Source organism: Orcinus orca, chromosome 8 (assembly GCF_937001465.1).
Source record: "Orcinus orca chromosome 8, mOrcOrc1.1, whole genome shotgun sequence".
Taxonomy (NCBI): Eukaryota; Metazoa; Chordata; class Mammalia; order Artiodactyla; family Delphinidae; genus Orcinus; species Orcinus orca.
In genome coordinates, this window is record NC_064566.1 from 74381655 (window position 1) to 74401308 (window position 19654).

Genomic DNA, 19654 nt, shown 5'->3' on the forward strand with positions numbered 1-19654 from the left:
CAAGGTTCCATTTTGGGCCTGACCGCTTCATCATTCTCAAGATATAAATCTACTTATTCCATGCATCAGCGACCAACTATACCTGCTCACTTTCAAAGCAAGATCTATGACCTTAAACATAGGTATTCAATTTTATTTGGTACACTTCCTTAAGTATTGCACAGTTGAATCTATATCACTATCTCCAAAATGAACCATTATTTATCTCTAAATACATCCCTTAATGACTGCATCTCAGCTAAAACCACTATTTTTGAACAACTAGAGTTCCCCCTTAGTTCCCCTTAGCACAATGGGCTCAGTGTAATGTCTTATTTACTTGTCTACCTCTTCCCATGAAATCTAAGATCTGGGATGGCAGAGTCTGTTTCTTGTTTGTTTTGTTCACCGTGGTATACTAGTTCTGCTCTCCAAGAAGAAAAGAGCTAATGCCCAGTGACTCTTCCCTGTCACCCTCCTGAATGCCCAGTTACTCCGCAAGTCCTCTTGATTCCTCATCCTAAAAGTCTCTGGAATCCACTGCCCTGCCACATTTTTAGTTTCCTCTTTTATGATCTATGGCTACAAAATATTATAACAGCTCCCTATCTGATTTTTCTGCTTCAAGCCTATTCATCTACAGAATTACATCCTTCTGATTAAAACTTTGCAATGATTCCAGTTCCTTAAGATGATATATAAGTATTTTCTGAATGGAGCTGTTACTTACTTCAATGTCATTTCCTGTTCTGCACTTCCCAGGGGCTGCAGCATCTACCCATATTCATTAACATTCCAGAACACATGAATTTGAGACAGCACACTGTGCTCCTATCACAGAGCTGGAGAGACATAGATATTGATATAGGTATAAATACAGATATCCATACAGATATAGGCATGGATATAGATGTATAGATGTAGATATGGATATAAATGTAGACATAGATACTTTCAGTCACTTGGAGCCAATTCTTCTACTCAGTCTGAGCCAATTCAAATGCATGTCCTTGGTGAAGGACTTCCTTCAATGCACAAAGAAGTGTTCTCCCATGTCATTCTATAGAATACTGAGAATATCTCTGTTAAAGCGCTTTGGACTTTGCATTTACATGTTTGGACTATAAACTCCTTGAGAGTCGAGATGGTATATGACACAGTATCACATAATCAGTAGTAAAAACATTTGTAAAGGAATGTGTCAATTTAAAAATGACAATTTGTATTAATTATCATATTAATCTACCATATGAAGAAAAATCAATTTAATTTGAAATATAGCTATCCGAGTATCAGTGGTAAAATGAACTACAAATTAGGAATCCTGTAAATAAAAGTTTATTTCAGAACTCTTTCCTTAAATTTAAGGTCATTAAGTAATACTTAACATAAAATAATAAATCCCTAGATAGGAAATAGAATAAATAAATAATTTCTTATATGAAGTATAATTCAAGAAACACTTGGAACACTGCTCTCTTCTATTTTTAATTTTTAACTGGTAAGTATATTATATATTCAGAAGGGTTTATAGTTGAGAATGTGATTTTTGTTAACACCCAAATTGCTCTGAGAGTTTAACATTAAAATGTTTTGAGTTTGTTTGAACTTTTGTATAAGAATTGAAGATACTTATTTGGAAACTTCTTTTTATAGAAAATAATCATGACACTGGTGTGTGACAGAAACAAAAGAATGCAACCTCAAATCTAAGTATATAGAGAAAGACAAGATTAATGTACTTGGGTATTTCTAGTAGACTCAGCTCTGCCTTTGGTAAGCAAGACAGTAATCCCACTAAGAAGACAACTCCAATTGAGTTATCAGAAAGAATGCCTCCTGCTTTTTTATGCCATGTTAACTTTTTCAGCATTAAAATGGTTCCTGTGCTTTCATTTAAAAAATACTTGTGTGCACAGTCTGCAGTCAAGAGTTAGTAAAAAATGAAGCATAAACACGGTTTACTCAATTACAAATTATATCAAAGTCAACAATTTAGAATTTAAAAAGAAAAAAATGTATTTTCTATCCCTTCACAAAGATCTTATATTATTTTGAAGTAACTAATACAGTTGAGAATAAATCAGGATAAGGTTCATGTTTATATTACTCAGTCTAAGAGAATCAGGGGAGCTGGAACTCTAATTCAGGTCATATGGGAATACAGATAAAGAAAAAGAAAGGGAGAACAGAATATGCAATCCTGTTTTGGGTGTGGATAGATGTAGCTTGTCATGAGTGTCCTCTGCTTCGCCAGGAGAACGTGTGCAAGGGATCACCAACAGGCAAACTCGACCTGGGAAGCAGAGGTGGTGGCCTGGAGTGGAAATAGCCTATAGAGTTTCAATCCTCCCTGTGAGTCCTCCATGAATCTGGAAATTGGGTTATTTTTACCCTTATTAAAAGAGTAATTTTTTGGTCAGAAAACTGAAGATTTTTTTTCCCATTATTCATCTAATACTGAAAAAGCTCTAATTTAATGACTTTTCTATTAAAGTTTTCAAAGTTCTCCTAGCCAAACATGCAGTTATCACTAATACTAATAGATCATTACACATTAATTGTGCTGATTTCCACGGTAAAACAACCATGCTTTTACCCTTCAGGGCTTTTCAATGTTGGTGGCATTGTCCTAAGGCTCACTATCAGTGTAGAACACCTACTGCTGTCATTTTTCAGCAAACATTGTCAATTATTTTTGTCTCATATTGTTTTCCAGTGTGTTTTGATATGATTTCTTCTGCTGCTGGGTTCTTATCAGTATCTGCTATCTCATTAGCACAAGTCTGAGCTGACATGATGCCACCTTGTTCAGCCTTCTGGTTTTCCTTGGGACTGTCCAACAGAGACTCCTCTCTCTTCACTACAAGACTGTCAGCCCTGTGCCAGCTAGTAATTAAGAATCGGTTAATGTTTGATAATAAAATTGCATTATTTTGTACTTGGGGACCTGAAGTACAATAATTTATTTTCATCTCATTAGGAATATCTCTTCACCAATTGCAACTGAAAGCAAGTTCACAGAGTATGATTCTCTCCTTTCATTTAAAGTTTGTGTACATATGTAAATGATGTGGCACAGGAAATAATGAGAGGTGTATAAAAGTGGTGTCATGGAGTGATACCATATTGATTAATTTTGTTACTATATTAAATGGGCCTGGGATTCTTACAAGAAAGGTGCTATTTAAGCACAAAATATTGGTGTTATGTCTGTACTTGCATAGCTTATAAATTATATCTCAAAATTTCACAGACAAAAAGCAAGTTTTTACCATTGTCAGCAGCAAAGCCAAAGCAGCTATTCCAGAGGGGGCCTCCTTTGTTAAGAAAACAATTGCCAGTGGAGTCCTAATCCCTTCACTGTTACCAGTTACCATGAGTGAAGGTTGGTGGGGGGTCAGGTAGAAAGAACATAGCCCAATTTCTGGGTACCAGGCTGAAGCTGACATGGTGACAGGAAACTGATTTTTTTTTTTTAATTTACAAAGAGCAAACCTGGTATACATAGAATTGATAACAATACATTTGGAACACAAAAATGTAATCTCTTCTGAACAAAACAGCACTTATTGTGAAAACTATGTATTTCCCCCCCAAATCCTGGGCTGTCAAGTGCCAATCAGCATGTTGAATCAAGTATTATTTAGGCAGAACGCTAGAATGACAGATTTCACTTTTTGAAGTGCTGAAACAAAAGTTTTGTTAAAACCTCTTATTCATCTTTGTATAGTGCTTGGAATAGTAAGTTCCTAATAAATGTCACTTGAATGAATCATATGTCCCTGAGAATAAACAAGAATGCCATAAATTGCCAACTAATAAGTGCCAGCTAATAAGTTTAATATGGCATTTATCTTGTTATGCACTTGTGCTAAAATTATTTTCCATTTATTGGATTCTCTGTACACGAGGTCTGTTCTTTGCATCTGGTACTTTTTAAGTGGTGATTTGATTGATTTACTCTAATTAAAATAGGGGTTGCTTTAGTGAACTGGTTAAGAACACATGGTGGACACAGGTTACTTGAGTCTGAGTTTCAGCTAGACTATTAAGATAAAATGGACAGTTCATCTAAAGCATACCTATTTCAATGCCTAACGTATAGTTAGCCCTCAACCAATGTTGATAGCTTACTTTAAATGCAAGATCATCTATTAAACATTTGACACATTGCAACTTCATGATGTGTTTATTAGATGCTATATATTAAGTTGTTTATACATAACCCTTCTTATAGCCTCAATTGCTAATTTGGGGGTTCCTCTGAGTTCCCTAACAAAATCAGAAAATCCCCAGGACAGAACCTAAATGACACTCCTAATTAGAACATGAGTGCCATCTAGTGGTAACAATGCTAACTACAGGTTTACTGGTGAACAGAAAAGTAGGTGGTGAAAATGTTCTGCTTCTGCATAATGCAGTCTGCTGAAGTGCATCTCAGACGGACAAATGAGGTTTCCTATATGTACAATACCCAACCAATAAAGAAGTTTGAATACACATTTAATCAGAGTGTGGGGGAAATTTAGTTGCTGGTCCACAGGAAGCATACAGTCTAGTTCTATATAGAAAGACCTATATAAAATTCTTAAGCTGAATTATAAATACGAATTAGGAAAAAAAAAAAATGAGTCCAGATATAAAAGAGGCTAGGAAGAGCTGAAGAAAGATGAGTATAGTATTTGATAGCAAAAATTTTTTGAAGGAAGATTATTCCAATTTGGCTCAAAAAGTCAAAGAAAAGTCTAGTTAATGTATCTGGGAGACAGGAAATAAGTGGAAAGTAAGGTGCAATATACATAAGAAAATCCTTTAAAGTCAATTAGACAGAATATAAGAAGCCATTAGAAATTTGAGAAGATTGGCGTGTAAACAGAGACTATTTGGAGACATGAGTTCACAAACAGAGAGATCCTAGGTTTTGTTTCTTTACAGAAACAGCTTTATATGAGAAGATCTTGGTAATGGAGTGTTATACAAAATGAAAATTAGATATCAATAAAAGTAAGTGTATTAAAATTGATAGGCATTCTTATACTGAAGGCTTATCTAAGAAAAAAAATGTAAGTGCTTATCTAAATGAAGCTACTGAATGGAAACTAATAATAAGTAAACTTTACCTTTAAATTCATAAGATTTCAACTTTTACCCCTGTTTTCTAAAATCTTAGTTTAACTGCCAGTGTTTTTTTGCTCTTTCCTAAGGAAGAACATTTTTGTTAGACCAAGATGTCACAGAGGGGGAACATGAGGACCACTTACAGGAGGTCAGTTATGTCCACAGCCTCTGTAAGCAAAAGCTGGCACTATGAACACTGAAACAGTCAAATTAGAGCTCTCTCTCTCACACTGCTTGATGGCTGTGGTTGCAGATGTTATCAAGACATCCTCAAAGAAGGCTATGTTCTTTAGTGTTGGTAACTGAAGCAGCTGTTAAATTAATTAAGTCAGTATATTTTCCAAGTCTGATTAAGATATGTTTATTTCTGCTTTCACAAAACAGCTGTGATGTAAATATTAAAACTGATGTTCTAAGAAACCTAAAATAAAATTAAAATCATCATATGTTGTCCAGTTCAAGTAAAAGTTTACTTTTGGATCGTCATGTTTTATTTATATTTATAGGGAATACTAGTGTATACGGACAGTGCAATATGTTAATGTGTTTAATTTTATTTCTAAGTATTTTCACATTCACTATTCTTTCTTTTAAATTTTTTATTTGACATTTTATTTCTTTTCTTTTCTTTTTGGCTGCATTGGGTCTTAGTTGTGGCACGCAGGATATTTCATTGTGGTGAGGGCTTCTCTCTAGTTGTGGTGCGTGGGCTCTGTAGTTTGCAGCACACGGTCTCAGTAGTTGTGGTATGTGGGCTTAGTTGCCCTGAGGCATGGGGGATTTTGGTTCCCCAACCAGGGATCGAACAGATGTCCCCTGCATTGGAAGGTGGATTCTTTACCACTGGACCACCAGGGAAGTCCCTCACTATTCTTTTTAACAGAGCATAGAGGACTAACACATCAAAACAGAATATGCAAATGCTGAAAGTGGCTTTATTAAGCAAAGAAGGTGATCCAAGAAAAAGGACTGAACCTGAATAGAGTATTGCTCTGTGTTTCCCTATGTTTTATGGTACAATTTGTTGGGATATAACCTTAGTTATGTTCTTTTAATAAGAACCTAGAACTCTGAGTCATATGAAAGGAGAGAAAAAAGAGGGCATGATTTAAAGAAAAAAGTCTGTAACACAAATAAAACAAAAGCTTAGAGGCAACTCAACTGCTACAGATGTGCTGCATCTGCTCACTTGCCCACTGGAGACCAGGAGATAAAGAGATTAAGACATTTACACAAAGACAACAAGCTCAGATAAGCAACATGACAGCTAGATCCAGGTACCCTAACCATAGTATGGAGAAAATGACCCACTAAACCACTTAAACAGTATTTTAATTGATTTAACATTCAAATGCTATTTTATCAGGGAAGACTATGAGCTGGTTATTTAAAAAATGTCAGTAACATTCTGAAAGAGAAAAATAAGAGCTTTTAATAATGACTTTTCAAAGTAAACAGCATTAGCATTTTATAAGAGGGAATGAATACTCATGTCTTTTAATTACAATTGTAAGTCAGGACAATATTTTAAAATCCCATTTTCACATGAGAATAAGAGAAAATCTTAGTTATGATGCATGTGAGAAGAAATGAAAAACATGAGTTAGTTTCTTCTTGGCAGACCTCCTACAAGGAAATTTTTTTCTGCTTTCTACTTAATGCATTGTTTTTCTAATTTCAAATGTTGAACTGCGTATACTTGAACCCTGTGGATATGATAAGATACCAAGGTGAACATGATCCATACAGCCCTCACTTTCCAAACACAACAATTTAACAACATACAGCACAAAGATAAACTACATCATAGCAAAATTCCAAATTTTTCAGGAAGATGTATAAGTCAAAAAGACTAATATATAACATCCACATTTGTGGATGTTATATATTAGACTAATATATAACATCCACATTTGTGGATGTTATATATTAGACTAATATATATAAAGACTAATATATAACATCCACATTTGTGGATGTTAATGTAGAATATATAGTATTAATATAGAATTGTCTAATATTATTAAATGGAACAGTATAAATTATAAAAGAAATGAAAATAAATATAGTCACACATCCTGAGTCTTGATGAAATGTGTCCATATGACCCAGTGACCCTTAATGATTGAAGTTAACATTCTAAATTTGAAATAACAGAAATTAACCAGATTCATCCTTTCCTTTCTTTCCCTCTAAATTATCAGATGCTCTCAAAAGGAAAAGTGCTATTACATCATCTCTTTGTTTCACAAATATGTTTCTGCCCAATTCTTGTAATAATATCACTTCCTTTATAAAAAGTCAAAAACATCATAAGCCTTTATAAAGAATCTTTTATTAAAAAAGGAGAAAGATTTAATCCATCTATATTATTTAAAACATAAATTTCCTTGTTCGTGTTAATTGTGGGAGGGTACCATGAATCATGTGACTGACAGTGTTTCCTTCTTTACATTGCCTACTATCTTCAAGGCAAACTGAAGGCCATTTCTAACAAAATGTAAATGAATTTTTCTCTCTAAACCTCATTCCTGGCTCATTCCTGGTATATCTCTCCTACTATACTACCACTTTACCCTATGTCTTGACGTGACTGACCTACATTTTTGATTAATTTTTTAATTGAAAAAATTTCTGAAAGCCAATTTAAATCCTTTCTAAAACAACACGAGTTGAAAGAAAATACATGAACTACAGGAGAGAATGACTCAAATGCCAATTATCAAATCACATGTAATATAAAGGTGTTCTAGGAAGTGGAGCAAACTATAAGCAAGTTCAACCTCTGTATCCCAAGGCTAAATGTGCTCAGTTATAATAAACATTTAAAGACAAAAAACCCATTGCACAATAAAAAAATACTTTAAGCTCTTAGACTTTCAATCTATTTTGTGATATATTTAAAGAGGTTATAAAAGTCCTGGTGATTCTCTCTGTGAACCAACAGCCTGATGCTGGAGTGGAGCCAGAGAAGCAGAGAAAAAGCCCAGAGAAGTCGAATCTCGGCAACAGTCCCTCAGTTAGCACATAAAGAAAATAACGTAATTACTGGAAAGTGGGAAAAAGAAAATAAAAAGTACAGAAGGGTAGAGAAGCATTAAATGTGAGCACACAATTTGCCTTTGCTATGGAACAAGAAATCAGCCCAGATCCTGAGGATAGCCATTAAAAGCAGAGACTGGCTGTTTGTACAACATGTGTGGATGAATGAGAAGAAACCAAGAAACATGAAAAAGACTAATTTTAATTACGAGAAAAGAACACAAAATCAAGAACACAGAGCTAGTGGTAGGAAGGCTTCCAGCTACAGGCTGCATGGCACTGTACTCTCCTTGCCAATTAGATCCAGTGAGACCCCAACGGGGGATTAAGTGAGCAGAAGAATCAGCCTCAGTGCAGGGTCAGGCTGGACTCAAACACACATGAAAAGCGCACACCAGCCAGCAGCGGGTGTGAACTGAGGCTCTCACACAGTTTCAGAGATGGACGTACAGAAATAGCAAACAGTATGTGGGATTGCCTTCCCATTAGGGATGGGTGCTAACTCCATGATCTATGGAAATATACTGCAAAAGAAATGTAACATAATTTAACAAACAATTACATCAAAGGAATGGAGAGAATTAGAGAAGGACTCAGAGAGAGGAAAAGTAGAAGGAGGACTGGCTGAACAATGGCACTAAAGCTGCCACACTGTGGATTTACTACCTGTGTTGTTTCCAATTACATCCATTGCGATATAAAAATTCAGAAAAGAAAGGGGCTGCTGTCTGAGGCTAAGCCGACTATTTCCTTAGCTTATTTAGAAGTGACCCTGGGGCGGGCGGGGAATCAAGGAGAAATAAAAACAGTGAGTCTAACAGTCCAGAGATAAAACTCGCAAGTGTATAAACAAAGACAAGTGCTTCCAAGGCAGGACCTGAGGAAATTCTCAGGTGGGAAAGTCCACTCTCGAGCCAACCTCAGGGAACGCAGCAGTCGGTGCTGCCGCGGGAGGTAAAGGCGCCTGACTCTGGGAATCGTAGAGAAGAGAGACGGCAGCCGGCGAGAGGGCAAGGGACTCATCCGAGATGCCCCGTGCGGTCTGTCGCCGTCGTGTCTGCGCTGGAATCTGTGATTGAAATTCGGGAATGTTGCGGGTCAGAAAACGGGGGCGGGGCGGGATCCGGAGTTAGGCGCGGAGGGAAATAGCAGCAGACTAGCGAGGCGCGTAGAGACTCAGAGAAAACCCTTCTAGAGGCAAAGGGACCTACACGCCCCGGGATGCACTAACTGAAGCCTGGCGGCGGGGAGGCGCAGGCGGCGGTGGGGCGGGGGCCGGGGCGGGGAGGGGCGCGGGCCGCGCGGGGCCGCATAGCCAGTCAGAGGCGCGGCGCGCGGGCCGCGCTGACGCATTGGCCGGAACGCTCGGGCCCCAAACGCTCCAGCGACAGGAGGCGCCGCACCTACTTCCGAATATAACCAACTACCGAGCTGGAGAGCGTGACTACGAGGAGGCGGCCTCTAAAGTGCACTGAAAGCGCGCGGCGGGAAGGATGCGTTACCTGGGTCCCCTCCTCAGGGAGCTGCCGGGCGAGGTGGAGGATTCCCTCTGAAAGATTAAAAACTCGGCAGTTGTCTTCTGCCACAGGCTGGGGAGGACCCGAGCAACTGCTCCATTTGAACTGTGACGACGGGCAGGAGGATGGGAGACGGGAATTAAGAGTCACGGACGAAGGACAGGGGAGTCTGGCGTCTGCTTGGTAAGTGGCTGGCATTCCTTCGCCGGTGACTGCTGTCTGTGATTGTGCACTTGGTCTCCCAGGCGCTGACAGTTTGTGACACGCTCGCTTCTGCAAAGCCATCCTTTCTTGCCGTGTTGCCAGAATTTAAAAACTGTCACATAAAGCTGCTTGTTGTTGTTGTTTTTAATCAAACATGTTATTTTTCTCTGCTGGGATTTCAGGTCAGAAAAGTTGAGGCAAGACTAAATATAACCTATTTGTGTTGTCTTATAATGTCATCCAGAATGAGAGTAAACAATTCCTACAGCTAAACTGTAAGGTGACAGATGCGAGGAGAGGGTAAGAATTTTTCTACAAAAGAAACTAAATGTTCAAAAAATAGAATCTTTCTCAGCTACTGGATGTATGTCTTCTGACTGTGGAGTGTGTTTGTGAGAATAGAGCCCAGATAACTGGGCGTTTGGCAGTGCAACAACTTGTTAAATTCAGTAGGGATGCTCTATAAGTGGAGTTCTACAAAGTTCGAGAGACTGAAAAACAGTATCTTGCATTATGGTGAGGTGTTTTCTCAGTGTTGTGTAGGAATGTGACAGATTTTTTTAAAAGATAATAAAAATATGTTTAGACACCCTTATTGAGTTTTTTATTAAAAAATGGGAGAGGATATTAATTTGCATATATATGAACATAGTGTACAACCTCAAAAATTTTAAGTTGTTTTAATTAACTTTATTTTGAAAAGCCACAAATCCCTTATTTATTTTAGAATTATTTTATTTTTACATTTCATAACCTCTCTGTCATGTACTTTAATTAGCACATGTAATCAATGTGCTAATTAAAGTACAGGTTTGGAAGCAAAAAAAAAAAAAAAACTTTTAAACTGTTGTATGTGAAGTGCCTTACCTGTGTTCAGTTCATCAAGGTTTTTTCTTAATTTAAAAGATAAAATCATATAGAGATGGCAAACTTCTACCTTGATTCTCAATTTTAGCTGGAAATAAGGATGAAAGAAAGAGATGTACATTAGGATACTAGCATTAAAAACTACAAACAAATAAATAGTGATCAAATTTTCAAATTAATAGAGGTATTTTTGATTACTGTTGAACTACAACAGGACTGCCAAAATAACTTATGACTATCACAGCAAGCTTAAAAGAGTTCATCGTGATTAATATCGTGACCCTAAACATAAAATAATTAGTAATGATTAGGTAATAATTATTTTCAAAGTGCCTGTAATCAGTTTTAAGCCACTCACAAATGTTTCTTGGCATATTTTCCTACTTCATATTCAAATTATTATAAGTTTTATGTGGACCAGTATATTGAGTCTCAAACTTGACAGGTATATGTTCTTTTGATTCAAGTGGAAATAAACAATGACTATGCAACAATACATTACATAAAACAAATGACTAAAAAATAAAAGATGTTACAAAGACCAAGTAAGGCTAGTGAAGGAAACAAAGAACAAAATTCAAAGTTAAAAGTTAAAAAAGGAAATGCGATATAAAAAATAAAATAGAAAAGTAACTTAGCTGGAGTGTGGTGAGATGGTATTAAAGCATATTTGAAAACAAAAAATCAGTGAAATGCTTGTTACAATGTAAGTGCCAGTGTTTTTAAATTGAGCTTTTAAATTGTTCTTATTTAAAACTTCTGAAAACTAAAAAATGAGGAGGAAAAACTGTTCATTTGGATTTATCTTTGATTCCATATACAACTGATAGAAAGTTTGAATTCTCAAAAGTTAGAAAAGAGAACATTACCCCAATAGATTAACTAAATGCCAGATTTTGCCTGTAAATTCTGAGGCACATGCATGGGAGGATGCATTTGAAAATACATCTGAAAAGCTACAGTCGTGGGATTTTTAAGTAGATTGCTGAAATACCTTAGTGTTTCCCAAAGTGAGCAATACTTCAACTATTAGGTGGTCTGAAATCTTTATTAAGTTAGGAAGATGAAAAATCACACCTTGAATGTACACATAAGCTATGTTTATTTTTTAAAATAATTAAAATTAGTTTCTTGTGAAAGTTTAATCTTATGTGTCCAATTAAGTAACACTATCTATTAAAAATGGAACAGGTCTGGTTAATATATATTTATATATATTAATATATATAAATATATATTTATATATTTATATATATTTATATATTTATATTTCAGGGAAGAGGTTAGAGTGTGGTTTAATGTCAAAACTGACTTAGTGATCAGGACCAGAGGGTGTCAGTAAAGGATAGAGGGCTATCTAGATGGAGAAAGTAAGGGCATGCTATGCTAGCCAAGTCATTTTGGGAGTTTGTCTTACTTCTAGCTAAAACAAAGATATAATTTTATGCAGTTTAAAAAAGTGAAAACTTGTCTGGATGGCTGTAATAGGTTAAAGTTGATTTAACTATATTTAAGTTCAATTGGCTAAGACAAAGTTTTATAGCAGAGTTTACTGTTCCCCATCCATTAAAAACTAATTTAGGAATTTGATGAGGCCAAGATGCTTAAAATACAGTGTGATATGCTGAATCCATCCTACCACACATATTTTACTTACCTGTAGTCTTTGAATTGTCTATCTTTCTAAATATGATTAAAAAATTTGTTTACTAAGAGGTAGGAAATTTATTTCTCTTAATTTAAATAGACCCACACATTTATATAATTTGGTTTCTCAAAATTCTGACTTCAAGAGCTCAGATTTATTCATTTCTTATTACTGAAGATACAAACATAAAGTAAGAGAGGTTTGTATTTCTGACAAGATATTTTAAATTAGTGTTACAAGGCTGTGCTTATATGTTACATGAACTTCTTAGCACTTTATAGCAGGAAAGAGGCTGGTCGGAAGCTCAAAGCGGTAGAATCTTTGCGAGGTCTGTTTTCTGAGCATTTGTGATCAATAGCTCTGCATTAGAGACTGGTTCATTTAAAAAGTAATGAAGTATATAAAAGCTATGTAACACTTAAGATTTAGGATTAAAAAGGATTACAAACAATATCTCATATCTCTACCCAGACCCTTTCAATTAATTTCTCCTCTACTATTTTTTTGATATTCAAGTGTATAACATTAGAAAAGTTGTGATAAATGGAATATTATCAGTTTATATTCTTCCCAGATACTTTGAACAGTTTTTTTGTTAATTATTTTCATGAAAATGAATAAAACAAATTTGGTAGTGTTGCACTGATACAGTGGATATGAGAATAATTTTTTAAATGGCTTTATTATATATTTACATTTTAGGAAGATATTAAATTTTTTTAAGTCATGTGGTGGTATTAAATTATTTCCCATGAACTTGATATGACTATGTATTTAACTTCATTTATGTTTTACCTGCTGTAAATATGTGTATAAGCTAAATATTGAGCATTTTCATCCTTGTCAACCCCTTAAGTTAAAACACAGTCTTTAATTTCATATTACAGAGTATCACATGTTGTATTTTTGACCTTATAGACTTCTTAAATGTTTCAGTGGAAACATGAGCTTATAAGACTTAAGAGTCAGCCAAACTATGGAAGCTCTTCTTTTCTCTAGTACAGGGAAATGGAACTCCAGAAATAGGCAATAAAGTAATTCTGAAAAATAAATCAAAGTTCTGTCCCTTTTGTGGAAATCAAAAAATCAATGAATCCACCACTTCTTAATCTAATATAAAGTAGTGTGAGATTTTTCATTTGTGAGAAACTTTAGAAAGTACGGTCATGTTATTTTACCATGCGTTTCTTGAGCTGGAACTCCTTGTGATCACTGTCATTTTTAAACAATTCCAAAACTGTTTTATTGAATGCATTTAACAACACAGTTGCAGAACTGATTTTTCTTCTCATTTTCTCAGTGGTCCCTTAAAAATCCATAATGACCTAAATAACTTGCTTCCCTGTGGATACCACTTTTTATTTATTTTTAACAAGTGGACTTCTCTTAAAAGATCTGGCAGGACTTGCACAGTTACTCTTACTCCAGTCATGGTTCCAAATATTTCTTATATTCACTTGTATAAACCAAAAAAGTTGAAATTTTGATAGAAAACAAAGTATTAAGGTATTTGTATAAGCTTCCCCACAAACATACCTTTACAGTTTGTGTCTTTACTCTAAAATATAGACCTGCTTAAGGGTTAAAGTGGCTAATTTGAACGTTATCCAAAATTTGAGCAATTGTATATGGGGCAAGGAGGAAGATGAAAGTATTTCATTCATCTGAGTGATCAAAAACTCTTGTTTGTGACTGTTGACTGGAAAAGTGTAATTATATGCATAAACATTTTATGAGGGGGAATAAGAATCTGATCCTTATCATTCTTCTAGCTACTAAATGCTCAAGAAGAAAATCATCTCATTTTCCATTATGATCCAGTAAAGTAATTATAGCATATGGAGTTTAGGAAGAGAAATTTTGCTGATCAGTTAGGTGATAAAAGGTAGACTGAAATTCTCTTTCTCTTGATAGTCATAATACTGGCAGAAACATTCATCATGAGGCTAAAAAAAAATTAAGGGGCTCTTATTGAGAGAGATTTCATAATAGGGTAATTATAGTTATAATGTCTAGAGTCATAAGCAAGATTCTTATTGTATTTTCACAAATATTTCACTAGTTGCAGTAGTTTGTGTTTAGGAGATAACTAGTAGAGAAATGGTACATTTATTTGGTGAAAAATTTACTTTTAAGTATATGAACTTTCATCTTTGTTGTCTCATATATTTAATTTCATGTTTATATGTATTAAAGAACAAAATTTTCTGAAAGTAAAGGTAACAAAGAGTTTAATTTTAATTATCCTAAGTTCTCCCATTTCAGTTTTATACAAGAATTGAGTTTTAAATGATACAGTATTTGATAAGATCCTATTGTACTTTATAGCCCCTAAAATGACAGAATAATATGAAATCCCTGATGATGAAGATGAATATTAATTGGAAAATACAGGTTACAGTAGGAATTTTAAAAAGAATTCTTGTTTTCTAGAAAGGTTTTGTCTTATTTTGTTATTTTGAAACTTTCCTCTTTATATTCTTATCTAAAAGATATAGACTAGCTTAATATAGTCTCTTATGTTAAAAAATTAATAAAACTATTTGTTAGTGATGATTAATTTTGTCAATTTTGAGTATATTTAAGATAAGAAATTCAAAAGTTATGTCTTTTATTAATTGATACCTTAAACTTCATAATTTGACACTCTTCCTCTTTCAGTGCCATTATTCTAATGACCGTGTGTGAGCTAGTGAATGAGAGTTTCTGATGCTTAAGTAAGCATGTCATTAAATATAAGCACAAATCACATGAGTTATTTTTGATAAATAAATTATTAGGACGCTTAGAAAAAAGGTGACAATACCATTTAGTGTTGGGGGGAGCCTTAATGGAGCTCGTATTTTCACTTATTTAATGTGAAGAGTAATAAAGATAAAAGAGGTGAAGTGACATGTTTAACATTTGGTGGAAAAGATGGAATTAGAACCCAGTTCTCTTTAATGTCTAGGTCAGAGATTTTTATAGTTTATACGTTTTTCTTGCTGTAAAAATCTTAATTATTTTGATACCTACTCAAGTCAAGATTAGGATATAAGTATATGTAATATTTTTTTGCCACTTGTTATCTGTAAAACATTGTCTTTTAAGACTAGAAAACTAAAAATCCACTTATATTAACTCAGAGGAAACAGCTATACCCATATTCTCTTAACGAAAAACTGAATGTCTAGACGACTTAATTGCTAGATGTGAACTTTTTCACAATGAGCTTAGTGTGCGCTCAGCAGCTAAGTCAAAAGGGAGAAGGTTTTTGACAGTTTCAGTTAAGAAACCTGAAAACCCAAGTAGGAAAAGAAATGTAATTGATTTTTTCCACTGTATATTTATAAAGGACTATCCATTTCTTTTGTTAATACTTTTTTTCTGTATTGGCAGTTGCTTTTTTCAGTAATACATGTTTAATGTGACACTAAACGAAATAGAAAATCAATGAGAAATGTAAGGAGAAAATATTCCTGTGAATTGACAAGTTAGGATAAAATTTAAATCATGGGCTTCCTTAGGTCTATAACAATTTTAGCATTTAATAAAATGCAAAGCAGAAATTGAAGTAGAAGTTCTCTAGAAATAGGCAGTATTTCTCTGAATTTTAGAACTCAAATATCAACTTTTATATAAATTCTAGTTTTACTGTTATAATAATAAAGGAATTAAACAGAGAGCAAATTTGAGCCTGTAATAGTATTTAGTTATCATTGTGTCTAAACCAAAGTTCTTCTATGCTTAATTTTAATAACATGATGTAAATTATTTTAGAATGAGTATATGCTAAAAATTTTCTTCTGTAGAGCTGAACATGATAAACTGTAAAATTGGCACAGTGCAACTCAGTGGAAAGGCAATTATATGTTGCTGGGTTTCTGATATAATATTATTTTTACAGATGTCTTCTCTCAAACTTTTCATTGTATTAGACAAAGACAAGAGCTTTTCGTATGTCCCTATGGGGTGACTTCATATTTTAAGACTCTCTTTTCCTTTAAGTACTGAGTATTTAAAGGTGACAAGTTAATGTACTAAAGATGAGGTGAAAGACTGGCTGAAATGATTAATGGCTAATTTGAGGTTTTTTTCTACCCTATGAATATAACCAAACTTTGCAAATAACCCTAGTAGAAAATATAAAATATATTCTCCAACTTCAAAGAATAAATGGTCCTTAATATTCTTTGAATTTTTACTGTCTTTAGATATTTACTCACCTACAACTTACCTTGAAATTTTCAGTATTTTCAAAGAGCAGTAACCTTAGTAGGAAAGAGTGATTACTTGAGATTTAAGTTAAGTGATCCAGAATTGATTTCATGAAAATTTACCATAAATGTGTTTGAAAACTTATGACTGTATTTGTTTGTTTTTCATTCCCTAATGTGGTCTTGGTGGTATATACCTCAGTGAGTAAAATTTAAAAAATGTAATTATTTTCACACTGAAAGCAATTTCTACATTATTTCACTCACTCAAATGGTCTATAGTGGGCAGTTATAGTTAAGTAAGAATATAAAGGGCAATAAGTAGTTCATGGGCTGGTGGAGGAAATAAGCACATAGGGTGAATACAATTCAGTGTGAAACGTGCAGTTATATAGTATATACAGCTAAGATGTAAATTTTCAATACTTCTCCTTTTGGAGACGGCTGTTAGTTTACTCCTACTGAGACTTTCCCGCATAGACTATTTCATGCTAGTGTTCTTTCGCTAATTGCTGCATTTACTTCCTACTACCTAAATTATGTTGAAGTACTTTTTCTTCCAAGATTCACATAACCATTTCAAGTGAATGTTGTTATTTTTCTACATCTCATTATAGTGCTAACTTTAGTATCTTAGACCCATCTAGTCTCTTGATGATATAGACAAATTTATGGTAAAACGAACATGGCTTAGATGCTGTGAAAATATGCAATTCTTATATGTTGTTATAAATAAGCTTGAATTCTTTCAGTTATTAAGTATGGAATATTTATGGTGCTGGTGCTGGTGATACTTATTTTACAGGGGTGGATTAACTGTGAAGCTGTGAAGCTTTGCTTACACAGTCTCTTCCAGATAGTAGTAGTCATAGTAGCAACAGAGCAGGTAGTAAATATTACTTTGATAATTATAGTAATATATCTAATATAAAGAGGCAGTATGGATTAGGGGATTTGGTGTTTGAATTTTAGGGTTAAGTCTTGGCTCTACAATTTGTTAGCTGTGTAATTTTAGAAACGTTACTACCTTTCCTTACATGCAAAATTAGGATAGTAAATGTCATGCAGTTGTGATAATATAAAAGAAAAAACCTACTTTTCAATGACAAAAAAAATGACAGTGTTAGAAACATCAAAAACATAAGTCTGGGAAGAAATTTTGATTTTACTTCAATTCCTATTCTAACATACAAGCTTAAATTATCTGTCTACCAAAATATTCTGTTTTTATATGAGATGCAATGCTGTTCTAACTGTGGAAAGTGATATTGAGATGTATAGACCATGATCCTTTAAAGATTATTCTGTGTATCTTCTTTTTTATCTGAGTAATTTATTTGGACAGGTATTTCTCACAAAATTAGTGTTTACAGTACTACTTACTTTTGGGGATCCAAAGGAAGTAACAGGTTTGACCCCTGACAATGGAGAGGTGGAAAATTGTCACAACACAATTTAATAAGAAGCTCAAGAAAATGTACTAGTAAGCATAGCTATTGAGATATTGGTCATATAATTCTAAAGACCTTGGAGGAACAGAAATGGTCTTTGTGGGGATGGATTAAGCTGACTTTCCAGATAAAATGAGAAACACTAGGACTTGAAGGAAGTTTCAGTTACGGATTGACAAAGACTCTTTTTCAGTTGGTGAGAAGAGAGGCAGAAATGAGGTGGATGTTGGGAAGGAAGTAGAAAGGTTAATTAATATAAAGAAAGAACTCTTTGTAATGCAAAAAAGTTAATATATGTCAAATGAGGAAATGTAAAGGATTCTGGGAGACAATTGAAGAATTTTGTTGAAAGCAAGATATTAACCATTTATTTTAAGATTAGATGAGGTTCAGGGCTTCCCTGGTGGTGCAGTGGTTAAGAATCCACCTGACAATGCAGGGGGCACGGTTCAAGCCCTGGTCTGGGAAGATCCCATATGCCGGGGAGCAGCTAAGCCTGTGCGCCACAACTGCTAAGCCTGCGCTCTAGAGCCCACGAGGCACAACTACTGAAGCCCACGCCCTGGCTTCGCAACAAGAGAAGCCACCACAGTGAGAAGCCTGTGCAACGCAACAAAGAGTAGCCCCCACTCAGTGCAACTAGAGAAAGCCCGTGTGCAGCAACGAAGACCAAACACAGCCAAAAATAAATAATTAAATAAATAAATAAAATAAGCTACAAGGATATATTGTACAACACAGGGAATATAGCCAATATTTAAAAAAAAAATGATGAGGTTCAGCCCGTTTTTTGCCTTGCTGTGACGTGGACAAGTCACTTCCTCAGTTTATTAATCTCTCAAGCAAGGGAGGTGAAATCAATGAAAGTAAAGGATTTCTTTTCGGTTTTGATCAACGGTAATTCATTGGCTGTGTGCGATGTGAGGTTTTGATGAAGACGAAAATTGAAACAGAATTGTAGGTGTGGACAGGTGAGTTTAGGATAGATTCCACCAAAAAGAGATAATGAGACAAGAGATCATGTTCCTGGCATATCGGGAGGCCATGGAAAGAACATGGACTTGTTACACCCATGCTTGATTCTGGCTCAACAGCTTCCTTTTGGTTCCCTGAGCAAAACGGTAACCTTTCTAAGATTTCATTTATTTTCCTGTAAAAGAATGATACTGACTACTACCTCACTTTTTTTTTTTTTTTAAGAAGGAAATGAGACTGTAGAATCAGGAGGCAAAATCATTTTCTTTATATCTTTAGGTCTAGTTACTTACAAAAATCTCATTTTTTACTTAGGTTCAAGAAATATTTAAAGGCAGAAAAATCATTTGAATTTTGTATAAATATACATGGGTACAATCATTCCAGTTTTCCAAGTATGAGGAAACACATGTAATTTCTTGGCACAATCTTGTAAATTTGTTCATAGGTGCTTTCTTTTCTTTTCATTGTCTTAATTTTACTTACACATATTTAAAGAGATTACTTGATTTGGGTCTTTTTTATTTTATTGTATTTTGATTTGCCTGAAAAAAAAGAAATCTTTAATGTCCCTCTACAAAATTATTTAGAGCATAGATTCTATTTTGGTAGGAGAGGGACATGTTTCAAATATTGTTTTTGAATCCCATGTGA

The 19654-nt window shown here is 34.5% G+C and overlaps 1 protein-coding gene across 1 annotated transcript in view; it reads left to right on the plus strand.

Annotated features, from left to right (window-relative positions):
• The first annotated feature begins 9503 nt into the window (after positions 1-9503).
• CNTN5 (contactin 5) overlaps positions 9504-19654 on the plus strand; it is a 1406915-nt gene continuing 1396764 nt past the window's right edge. Inside the window, exon 1 of the mRNA XM_049713144.1 lies at positions 9504-9842. The gene's annotated coding sequence lies outside the window, so the exon portion shown is untranslated. The remainder of the gene's footprint in view (positions 9843-19654) is intronic.